The following is an 11,059-nucleotide window of genomic DNA, read 5'->3' on the forward strand; positions in this document are numbered from 1 at the left end:
CCCCTGGCTCTCTCTCTCGCCTGTTCGGGTTCGCCGACTATGCCACACAGGCAGCCCGATCATGCCACACAGGTCATCACTACAGGCAGGCAAACCTGTCATTGGCCACACAGGCTACCTTTCGCTGCTACTTTGTACAGATCCCAGCCACTGCCTTCGTCATCCTCACTCTCTCTTTTTTTTTTCAGCGCACTTCTGACTAACCCTCCAGGAGATCAATTAGATCCTCCCTCTCTCTCTCACTGTTGTCACTCTCCGTGTCATACTCCACCGCTGCTTTGAAGGGTCGAAGTGCGTCAACCGCTACCAGAACACGATAATTCTTGTACCCTCTCACGCCTCGTACGCTCGTGATCTGATATCGGTCGTTACCAAAGACTTTAGTCACCCTATAAGGTCCGACAAATTTTGCTGCAACCTTTGTGCTAACACCCTTCGTGTTGCCAGCGGATCCGCCGCGCCACAAAACCAGGTCACCTTTACTATACTTGCGAGGGACTTTTCGTTTTCGATCGAAAGCAACTTTCATTTTTTTGGCAACCCTCTTCAAATTTTCTCGCGCCGCCTCCCTCTTTTCCTCTACACTGGTACTACTACCTGCCACTTCCAGATCCTGTAACAACCTCCCCTTGTTACTAAACATCAATTCGTAAGGGCTATATTTTGTGCTAGAGTTAACCGTGTTGTTCATGCCCCACACGACTTCTGGAAGTGCAGTGTCCCAGTAACACTCAGAGCCGTTCACTGACGCGCAAAGGGCGTCCAGGAGGGTTCGATGGTACCTCTCCACTTGCCCATTTGCCCGAGGCGTCGCAACCGCAGTCATGACATGTTTGATCTGTTTATCGTCAACAAATTCTTTGAAGTACCTACTTCCGAAAGCTAGCCCGTTGTCTGAGATGATCCTTCTAGGATATCCCAAGAAAGTACCGAACACCTCTCTCAAAATTTTTATACACTCCGCCGACCCCAACGTTTTTGTCGGCTTCACTACCAAATATTTTGTAAAGGAGTCGATGATGGTCAACACATAGCTGTTTCCCGCTCTGCTTTTCGGAAAAGGGCCTACATGGTCGATATGGACCGTGTCCATGGGTTTATCAGGCTTGTGGATTGGATGCAGCTGCCCTTCCCTCTTTCCGTAGTTACCCTTGCCGTACGCACACTGCAAACATGAACCGCAGTACTTTCTGATAAACCGCGTCATTTTGGCGAACCAGTATTGCTCCTTAATGGCCTTGACGCACCGATCAAATCCGACATGACCCACATCGTCATGGTATCTCTTCACAATCTGCCACCTCGCCGCTCGAGGAACAACTAACCTATCGCCCTTCAGAGTCCTACGATATAACCGGTTGCTTTTATATCTATACTCTCGGTGCAACTCTTCCTTTGGATCGGCTTGTAATTGTTTTATAATAATTTGGAGAGACTCATCTTGCAATTGGAGAGCCAGAAACCAATCAGTGACCGTAACTTGTGAAACTTCCGCAATTGGTAACGCACCTCGGCTGAGCGCATCCGCATGTCGCATTGCAGTACCCGGTCTGTGCACGATCTCAAAATCATATTGCTGCACCTGAAGCCACCATCGAGCAATACGGGGAATAAGGTCGCGTTTCGAAAAGGTATATCGTACTGCCGCACAATCCGTCACAATGGTGAAATGCAACCCGAGTAAATAAAAACTAAACCGCTTCAACGCCTCGACAACCGCTAGGGTTTCCAACTCGAAGCTGTGATAGAACTTTTCCGCGGGTGTGGTACATCGGCTAAAATAAGCAATCGGTTTCAAAGTATCGTCTGATTGTTTTTGTAAAATGATAGCACCCAGGCCTTGCGAGCTCGCATCCGTATGTACCTCCGTAATCGCGTCAGGCCTGTAAGCGGCTAACACAGGTTTTTCCACGAGCGCCTGCTTCAGCTTGCGAAATGCATCGTCTTGCTCTGGCCCCCAGTTCCACACAGCATTCTTTCGCGTCAACATTGTCAAAGGCGCCGCAATGGTAGCAAATCCCTTGATGAATTTTCGAAAGTACCCGGTCAAGCCCAAAAATTGGCGTATTTCATGAGCGTTGGTCGGTTTCTTAAATTTTTCAACCGCCCCCGTCTTCAGGAGCCCCGGTGTAATGCCCCTTGAACTGATCTGATGCCCAAGGTAGTTAACGCTATCCGCTAAAAACTCGCATTTGTCTAAATTTAGTTTATACCCCGCTCTTCCCAACAACCCTAACACTTCGTCTAATAACTCCAGTCCTTGAGCAACCGTTATTGATGGTAAAAGTAGGTCGTCCATGTATGCCAGTACTTTATCGTGACGTAATTTACCTAGAGCCCCATTGAGAAATCGTTGAAATACGGCCGGTGCATTAACGAGCCCAAAGGGCATTTTGACATACTCGTAATGTCCGTCCTGCGTAATGAAAGCCGTTTTTGGTATTGACTTTGGGTCTACCGCAATTTGATGGAAACCTTGGCTACAGTCGAGACTCGTGAAGTAAGATTTTCCCGCCAATTTGCTAAATTCATCCTCTACGTTAGCCATCGGGTAGGTCTCTTTTTCCGTACACTTGTTCAACGCGCGGTAATCAACGCAAAGACGATAATCGCCATTTTTCTTACGGACCAGCACCACCGGACTCGCAAAACTTGAAGTCGACTCCCGGACAATTCCGGCATCCAACAAATCTTGCACTTTACCCCTAACAACTTCTCTCTCTTTCAACGCCATGCGGTAAGGCCGATAACAGACAGCTTTCGCACCCTCTTTCAACTCGATTTTTAAACAACTTCCCTGGACTGTCCCTAACTCTTTCGAATTATTTGCAAAACAACCTGCGTGGCGTTCTAAAAGTCTGTAAAGCGCAGCTTTTTCGCTATCAGTCACCGTCCCTCCAACCTTTACTTTATCAAAATTGATCTGAGAGCTCTCCACCACATTCATTCGCTCATTCATAGCTCTCACCTTGGATATCTCAACCTCCGGTACCTCCTCGCAGACATCACCGCGACCTATCAGCTTAGCCCGCTGCAGGGTTACGTCCCGATCCCCCAGATTAGTCACCCAAATTTTCCCTCCAGGCGCCTGTAGCACGCCACTAGGGATGCACACCATTTCCCTGCCGCTATGATGAATCCGATTTTCCAGCAGTACGTTGGCTGAAACGTCGGCTCCGAGGATGTCGACCTGGACAAATGTCGAAGAGTTGGCTGGCAGCGTCACTTCCTGGTGTACCAAAAGATGGGGGCGTTCCTCAGCTTCGTTTAGTGTAATTCTGCTTAGTTCGTGTGTTACTTTGTCGATAAGCTGAGCCCGTCCGCCGTCGATTACAAAACTAACGTTCTCATGATTAATCACCGGCTGACCGATGAGCAGGTCAATATCTCCCATTTCGGCATCGGTGACGATGGCATCGGTTGCAAGTGTGATATCACCGACATGTAAAGTAAAAACTGTCTCATGCGTACACATTATGGTTTTTCCGCCGAAACAACGAAGTGAGTTTTCTTTAATTGTTAGAGGAAGATCCAACTTGTCAGCGCATTTTTGGTGAATTATATTTCGCTGTGATCCCGTATCGAAGTACGCGTCGATGATCTCATTGTTGATTTTGCACTTTGTTTTGTAAACGTCGCCAACTGATTTCGCACTTATAAGTTTCACGTCCTTGGAGCTACCAGACGCTGTATCAGCACTGCGGGGCGGCGCCGTGCATTGGTAACGTCGGTGTCCGAGGCGACCGCACCTGAAGCACTTCATGTCACTGGTGGAGGCAGCCCTTGCACGGGGGCATCGGTTCATTAAATGGTTATAGGAACCGCACGTATAACAACATCGTTTTTGCGGGAAACGGGAACGGGGCAACTTTTCCTCACCATACATTTTCTTTGGTGCGGGCGGGCATGTATACGAATCGTAATTGTCCATTGGAGCTATGAAGCCAGCATACAATTCGTCGACGGAGTCGCACTTATACGCTCTCGCGTTGGCCTGTAGTTCCAGCGGTAGTCCTTTGATAACGCAAGAAATCGTCGTTTCATCGTCCAAGCGACATTGTTGGATCAGTGCAAGCTTTGCGTGGTAATAATGGGTCATACTCTCGTCGGGTCGTTTCTTCCTTTTGACCATTTCTTCCAACAATGTTGCTGGATCCACACAACGGGGAAAAGCTCGTCTTAGCGCGACCTTCCACTCGGTCCACGTTTTGTCATAGCTTTCTAAGCGCCCAAACCACTCGCGAGCGGCACCTCGTAGTTTTTGCTGCATGAAGCAAATTTTATCATATTCCGCCCAGTTGTGGATCTCACCAAGTTGGTCTATTTTCTTTAGCCAGGCGTCCACGACATTTCCCTGATCGTCCGGATCGAAGGCGGGCAACCCGATCCTCGACGCCAAGGTCCATGCGTTCTGGCTCCTCCCGGTGACGAGCATATTTCTTGGCCAACACCGCGGACACTCTCTTCTCTATGTGGCGTTCCAAGAGGTCTTCGTATAGGCTGTTTGGGTCGGGATCCAGGACCTCTTCTTCTGCACTCATCTTGCCTCTTTTAAGTTTTTCTTTTGTCCTTTAACTTTTTTTTTTTTTTTTTGTTTCAATCAGAATTATCCAGTACACACAGTCACACACTCAGACACAGGTAGAACGGGTTATCCCACTTCTGAAGATTTGTTAACGCCCGGCGTTCAAAAACAAGTCGATACGTTTTTTTTATCGGTTTATTCTCCTCGACGCGTTAATTACAAGTCAGGAGTTTTTCCCCACGCGCTCCCCTCGTCGGCAGTCCTCGGATCTCCTCGGGTCACTCCGACACGATGGAGCGCTGCTCGGGGACTTCCCGCGAGGGATCCTCCCTTCGCCCATTAGGGAATCGTAACAATTTGATTTAAAATTTGAATTGTCAAAGTGACGTTTCAAAATTTTTTATTTCGAACAGAACATTTTTCTTACTGAGAATTATTTTATAAACGCTGAACCACAAGAGAATGGCGAATGGAAGTATTCTGTAGAGCACTGCGTTAATGGTTTTCAAAACACATTCCCTAATTTTCCTGTAGATTACCAAAATTGGTCCAACAAATTTATAAATGTGTGGCGAAATTTCGTAATGTTGGGACTGTTGGTTAAAAAGCCGGAAGCGGAGCGCCCAAAAAAAGAATTCCTGAGATTGGGGCAGATGTTTCAGCAAGAATGAAGCAGTCTCCTAAAAAAACTTCACCGCAGGTTAGCTCAAGAGATGGACCTCTGAAATGGAACTCGTCACAAAATATTAAAACAAGATTTAAATCTTCATTCCTATAAAATTACCGTCGTTTAAGAGATCCTACGCGAATAAGATACAGTCAGTGGTTTTTGAATCATCTAAATTTCTAATTTAGATTATTTCTAGGCACTATTTAAGGCATGCAACGCTATAACCGTTCAGATGTTGGAAAATGCATTTGAAAATATGCAAGGGAGGGTTAACAGTTGCATTGAAGCTTGGAGAGAACACTTTGAACACTTTCTGTAATGCATTTGAAAATATGCAACGGAGGGTTAACAGTTGCATTGAAGCTGGGGGAGAACACTTTGAACACTTTCTGTAATTCTCAATAAAACTATATTATTCTTTATTGCTTTCATTTCCTTTAATTTAAAACGATTGAATATGGGAACCATAAACGCTATAAAGTTAACCATAACCTCACATTTATTTAATCAGTCAATACGCGCTATTAGTGCGCGTCATCGACGCCATGTTTGTTGAGAGTGGTAATGGTCTGGATGCAAACAAACCACAGCATCCATTGAAAAAGCATTGGTGAAATTTTGCATAATTTATTACAGTTGAAATATAGAAATATAAGACTTCTGATTTGTTGAGACATAAACTTTGGTTTGATTAGTGTGCGATCCAAGTGATTTTATGTGAACAAAACTTCGTCAAAGTAAGATATGAGCATTTAAATTTTTAACCTAACCTCAAAGTGCATAAATGTAAGTGCAACAAACTATTTTCTAGTTTTACCACAATATGAAACTACCTACCAACATCTCTTCGGGGATTTGATTACTCAAGATTTTACATGTGTTTCTTTTTTTTAGTGTGAAAAATCTTATTAATATCATTGCTACTATCATAACGGGTGTTTTTTAAAAATTTGGCGTCGAAGTAGGTGTTGAACTGTCGATTGTGGACGCACTACACAGGTTACGGATCACGGATCAGCTGTTTAAATCTTACGCTTTTACACGAGTGGTGCGATCTCAATCGACTGTCCAACGCCTACTTCGACGCCAAATTTCAAAAAAACACCTTTATGTTGGACACCGTGGAGGGAGAAAAGACTGGAGATGGCATTTCCTATGCTTCCCATGTTAAAAATCCGAACCCTCTAAAAGCACGTGCAACAACCTTTTATGACCCAGTCCATAATGCGCTAGATAAAGAAGCACAATGCTCCTGGAAGGAAGGCGAAGGAAACTATTGGCCTAGCGCCTATATTCAGAAACCTTTTATGACTCTGTAGTTTTCGCGGGCCGGTACACTTATTTGAATTAGTGTCATCTCCAGTCTTTTCTCCCTCCACGTTGGACACCAAATTGTTAGTTTGGACTCAAGAGGGTGAACGATTAGCCGCGGTCCGGAACGAGTGAGGACGATTAAGGGGAGCGCACGCAACAGGGAAAACAAAGGAAACAGTCTTACCCTGACTGCGGAAGAAGTCGAGCATTTTCTTAAAAATATTGTTTAACTTTCATTAGTTTAATAAATTTGTTACAACTTCTTGTGTGGATGTATCGAGTTTTATTCAAATAGTTAACAAAATGGTAACCACAATAACGTAAGGGAGACATGCACATTTTTTTTTATGTCCAGTGGATAAGAAGCAGTTCATGCATTAGTTGAGATTGACGACTTTTCCAAAAAATATTCATTTTTATTAACAGCATTGCGATATTCCTCTGAGAATAAAATATCTTCAATGACAGTGCCTTTAATCAACCAAGGGTCCACATCTCCATGAAACTCCATTTTTTTTACATGGCCACTCATGTATTATAGGCATTTTCCCCTCTTACTAATTGTCTGTTATCTTTAAATAATGTGGCAATGGCATTAAATTCAATAACTTGTTTCGAAGCCATGTTCCTCCTCAACTTTAACAGCTCTACAAAATAAACAACAACATTAGACATTTATTTATACTCCATTTATGGCCGTTTGCACCGACAGACGTTCCTTATTTTTAAACCAAGCTTAAAAACAATTGTTACCATTTTAATGATTGTAACCAAGGTTTTAAGCTATTCTTTATTTTAAACTAGGACGATGCAAACGGCTATTAATTAATTAACAATTCCATTTCGAGATATTATGGAAATACTAGAAAATAAACATTGTTATTATATGATGGTTACACCTACCTTTGTGGTTAGAATACGACTTTTTTTAGTTTTACAGCTTTACTCGTGCAAAAACTTTTACCAAAACACCCCAAGTGATCACTATTTAGGTTGTAATAAAATAAACAAAAACGAGGCAATGCTTTTTAAATGGGTGAAAAATTGTGTATGCATCCAAGTGAATTCAAGGCCAACAAATATGGCGGCCGTGACGTTTTCACTAATAGCGCGTATTGGCATTCTGGGCAATCGTATAAAAAAAATCCCGCCTACTCTAATTTATAATTTAAATGATCGCACGGTACTTTAAGTGACGATCAAACAATGATATTTTATTAACCTAATGTTGACAAAGAGAAAGAAAGCGTAAATATTATCTATTCACTTTGATTGTGACCACAACGAAAAACATAGTAGGCGCTGTTTAGCTGTGTGCTGCATACGTTTTACACTAAACATTTGTGTGGTGTGAACATGATGGAAAATGTCAGAATTGTCAAAACTTGACCATGGTAGTAAAGCAATGATTTTTATGTATTTATCAATATTAATAACGGAAATCAATATTTGAAGTAAGAGAAACTAAAAACGTCTATCTGATTCTGCGATCACGTCTGTTGAAAAGTGGGGTTATATCCAGGTGCAGATTATTTAACGTAAAAACTTCGAAATCACCTCATGTAATTCTCGATATTAATGAAGAACGAAGGAAATGGTAATTTGGCAGTAAGATAAACGCGAAAAATGCCTGGTATAAAGGTAATCAGAACTTTCAATTAGCATTGATTAATACAAATATTTTCAGATAAACACTAATCAGACAGAAAGTTCAAAAAAATTATTTACAGGGGATGAAAAGGCAGAAGATATCAAACTACAACACTTACTAGCCAAAATGTACAACAAAAAAGCACAAATAGAGTTAACTTTATTGGTGATGTTCGTTTTCGTGAGTTGTTTTCCCGTTGGCTTCAATAAATGTCTCGAAACAAGTCAATATTAACCGTTTGGTCCCAACTTTGAGAAGACGACGTGGCATTTTCTTTTTGAATTGTAAAATTTTGTACCAAAACTTAATTTTATAGATATGCGCACAGTGTACGTTGAAAAACGTTTGCGCAAGTCGTTCTCCGTTCTGTCTTCTGTGAGCGTGACGTTTCTGTCAAAATGGCGCCTCCGAGAGTTGCCAACTGCGACTGGATTTAGTGTTATCTAAAATTCCCTATCAATAACCTAGCGACTGAAAAGTTACTACGGAGTGGTCACAATCAAAATGAATAGATTATAGGTAGGGATGATAAATATAAAAATAAAATAAAAACATAATAAATAGGTAGGTATTAGAAACATGCAAAGAAACTAGAATTTTGTAACTGCCCCATTTGCGTCTAAAACTTTTCTTAGTCTATTGGGCATGGAAAGGCATAGATCTCTGATGTAGTCCTGAGGTAACGCGTGATCGCAGTAAGGAGTTCCTGTCTATTACGATAAATTTGTCTCTGTTTTTGCAAATGCCTTTCCAAAAAACCCCACATATTCTCTATCGGGTTCACATCTGGACTACGACTGGGCCAGTCGAGGACGTTTATATTTTGATCCTGGAACCATGTTGCTACCCTATGAGACGTATGCACGGAGCAGTTGTCCTGCTGAAAGATAAAGTTTTGATTGGGATAAACCCTAGTCACTGAAGGACGCATCACATTTTCCAGGATCCTAATATAAACGCCAGAGTTCAGCCGCTCTTCCACATGGAGCATTACCACAGGACTAACAGCAGAAATCCACCCCCATACGTTAACAGAAAAGCGACCGGATCGTTCGGTCGGTTCAACGTAGCGGCTGTTTCGTGGTCTATACACCCTAACACGACCATTGTGCGACGACTCGAAGACCTTTTCGTCTGAGAACACAACTCGGCTCCAAAAAGCATTATCTTTTGCTAAGTGCTCTAAAGCAAATCCAACTCTTGCCTCCTTATGCTGAGGGGTAAGACGTATTTTCCTAGTAGCTGCGTGGTTTCGAAGTTCACTATTCCTCAGACGACGACGTGAGGTTCTGACGGAGCCCGGGAAATTACTAATAGTCACTGCAGTAGCAGTAGTAAAAGGACTGTTTCGTATCACAGTTAAAAGTTGTTCGTCTTGATTACGTGTAGAAATTCGACGTCCCCCGGAACCTGGACGTCGTTCCACTGTTTGATCTTGCCTCCATTTTTTAATAATTGCACTTATCGTGCATCTTCCTATACCCAAACGTTCCGAAATTTTAGAATGTGATAGACCATCTTGGAACAGGGATATTATCTGCATTTTATTAAAATAGGGTATTGGTGCCATGTTCGCAACTATTTGAATGAAGTATGACAGTGACAAATTTTTGAATGTTGTAATGATTTGAATACATTACTTTTTCCGCCAAATATTCGAACCTGCGCAAAACGGTAACAAATGTGGTCGTGATCGTCATCGAATCGGAGGAGCCCTACGTTGTGATTTTCTTTTGGCGGAAAAAGGTTCGGAATGCAAACGATGAGGGTTCCAGTTGGAAGAGTGCCGCAAATAAAACACACATGTGAGGGACGCAAAATACCTTTTATTAAAAATGCCTGTAATAACTTTGATGAAAAAGAAATTGAAACGAATACAAAGGACAGAAATTAAGTTTAACGAGGTACAAGAAATTAACTAGTTGAGTACATCACAAAGATAAATGACAAGATGAATGCAACAATATTTAAAATAACAGAAAAACGGGCACATGACAGACAAAATGACAGTTAAAGCTTGCAAAACAGGTAAACAAATTATAAGGCAGTTATTACAGACAGGGACGGATGAAAAACCCTCTTCAAAAACCGTATCCCAGGTATTACTCATATTTCACAATTAGATTAATGACAAAAACAATGGTTATTTGAAACTACGCGGTCAAGGTACGCCAACGGGAGCTTAGAGCTGGAGATAACAAACTTTCGGCCGCGAGGGGACTCAGAAAAATCTGAATCGTCTTGAAAGCAGCGACATTTATAGGTACTCGAGGTATCGCGTGTCGGACTACTGTGTACCGACCAATTCCGAGTGATATAAGCGTTCGGGGTTGTACGATGAGCTTCTCAGAGTCGCATAGAGCAGAACTTGTTCCACCTTCCCCAACCAACCGTTTACCGACAAACTCCCGAGATCCCTATAATTGCGACGGGGGCTTCACGTCAGCTTCTCAGAGTCGCATACAGCAGAACTTGTACCACCTCCGTTATACGGTCCTACATAACCGTCGCCCCCACGGAAATTTGACTAAACAATCCCCCGACCTCCTGAATGTCACCTAGCCCCCATGTGATCGTCCTTACAACATTTTAACTTTAACTTTTCCGAAATCTAGCAACAACACAAAGAAAAAAACACAAAAACCGAGTTTAATTCAATCGAACAAAGCGTAACATTAAACGATGAGAAAATCCAGCAAAACAAAGCGCAACATTAAACAATGATAAAATAAGCAAAACAAAACGCAACATTAAACAAGGCTAACATAAGCAAAAAAAAACGCAACATTACACAATGAGGAAATAAACGAGAACAAAACGCGAAGTTAAATAACCATAAAATAAAAGCGCTTTAAAAAGGAATACAATACTCGCTGGCAATACTAAACAAAAAAATATG

At 42.4% G+C, this 11,059-nt stretch overlaps 2 long non-coding RNA genes across 2 annotated transcripts; both read left to right on the forward strand.

The window, feature by feature from the left end:
• Nucleotides 1–5,840: 5,840 nt before the first annotated feature.
• Nucleotides 5,841–6,781, forward strand: LOC138124944 (uncharacterized). Its single transcript, XR_011157312.1, has 2 exons — nucleotides 5,841–5,981; nucleotides 6,090–6,781. It is a non-coding gene; the product is annotated as an uncharacterized lncRNA (long non-coding RNA).
• Nucleotides 6,782–7,814: 1,033 nt separating this feature from the next.
• Nucleotides 7,815–8,673, forward strand: LOC138124945 (uncharacterized). The gene is made up of 3 exons (XR_011157313.1): nucleotides 7,815–7,903; nucleotides 7,965–8,142; nucleotides 8,197–8,673. It is a non-coding gene; the product is annotated as an uncharacterized lncRNA (long non-coding RNA).
• Nucleotides 8,674–11,059: the final 2,386 nt, after the last annotated feature.

The sequence above is a fragment of the Tenebrio molitor genome, chromosome 2, assembly GCF_963966145.1.
Source record: "Tenebrio molitor chromosome 2, icTenMoli1.1, whole genome shotgun sequence".
In the NCBI taxonomy this organism is placed as follows: Eukaryota; Metazoa; Arthropoda; class Insecta; order Coleoptera; family Tenebrionidae; genus Tenebrio; species Tenebrio molitor.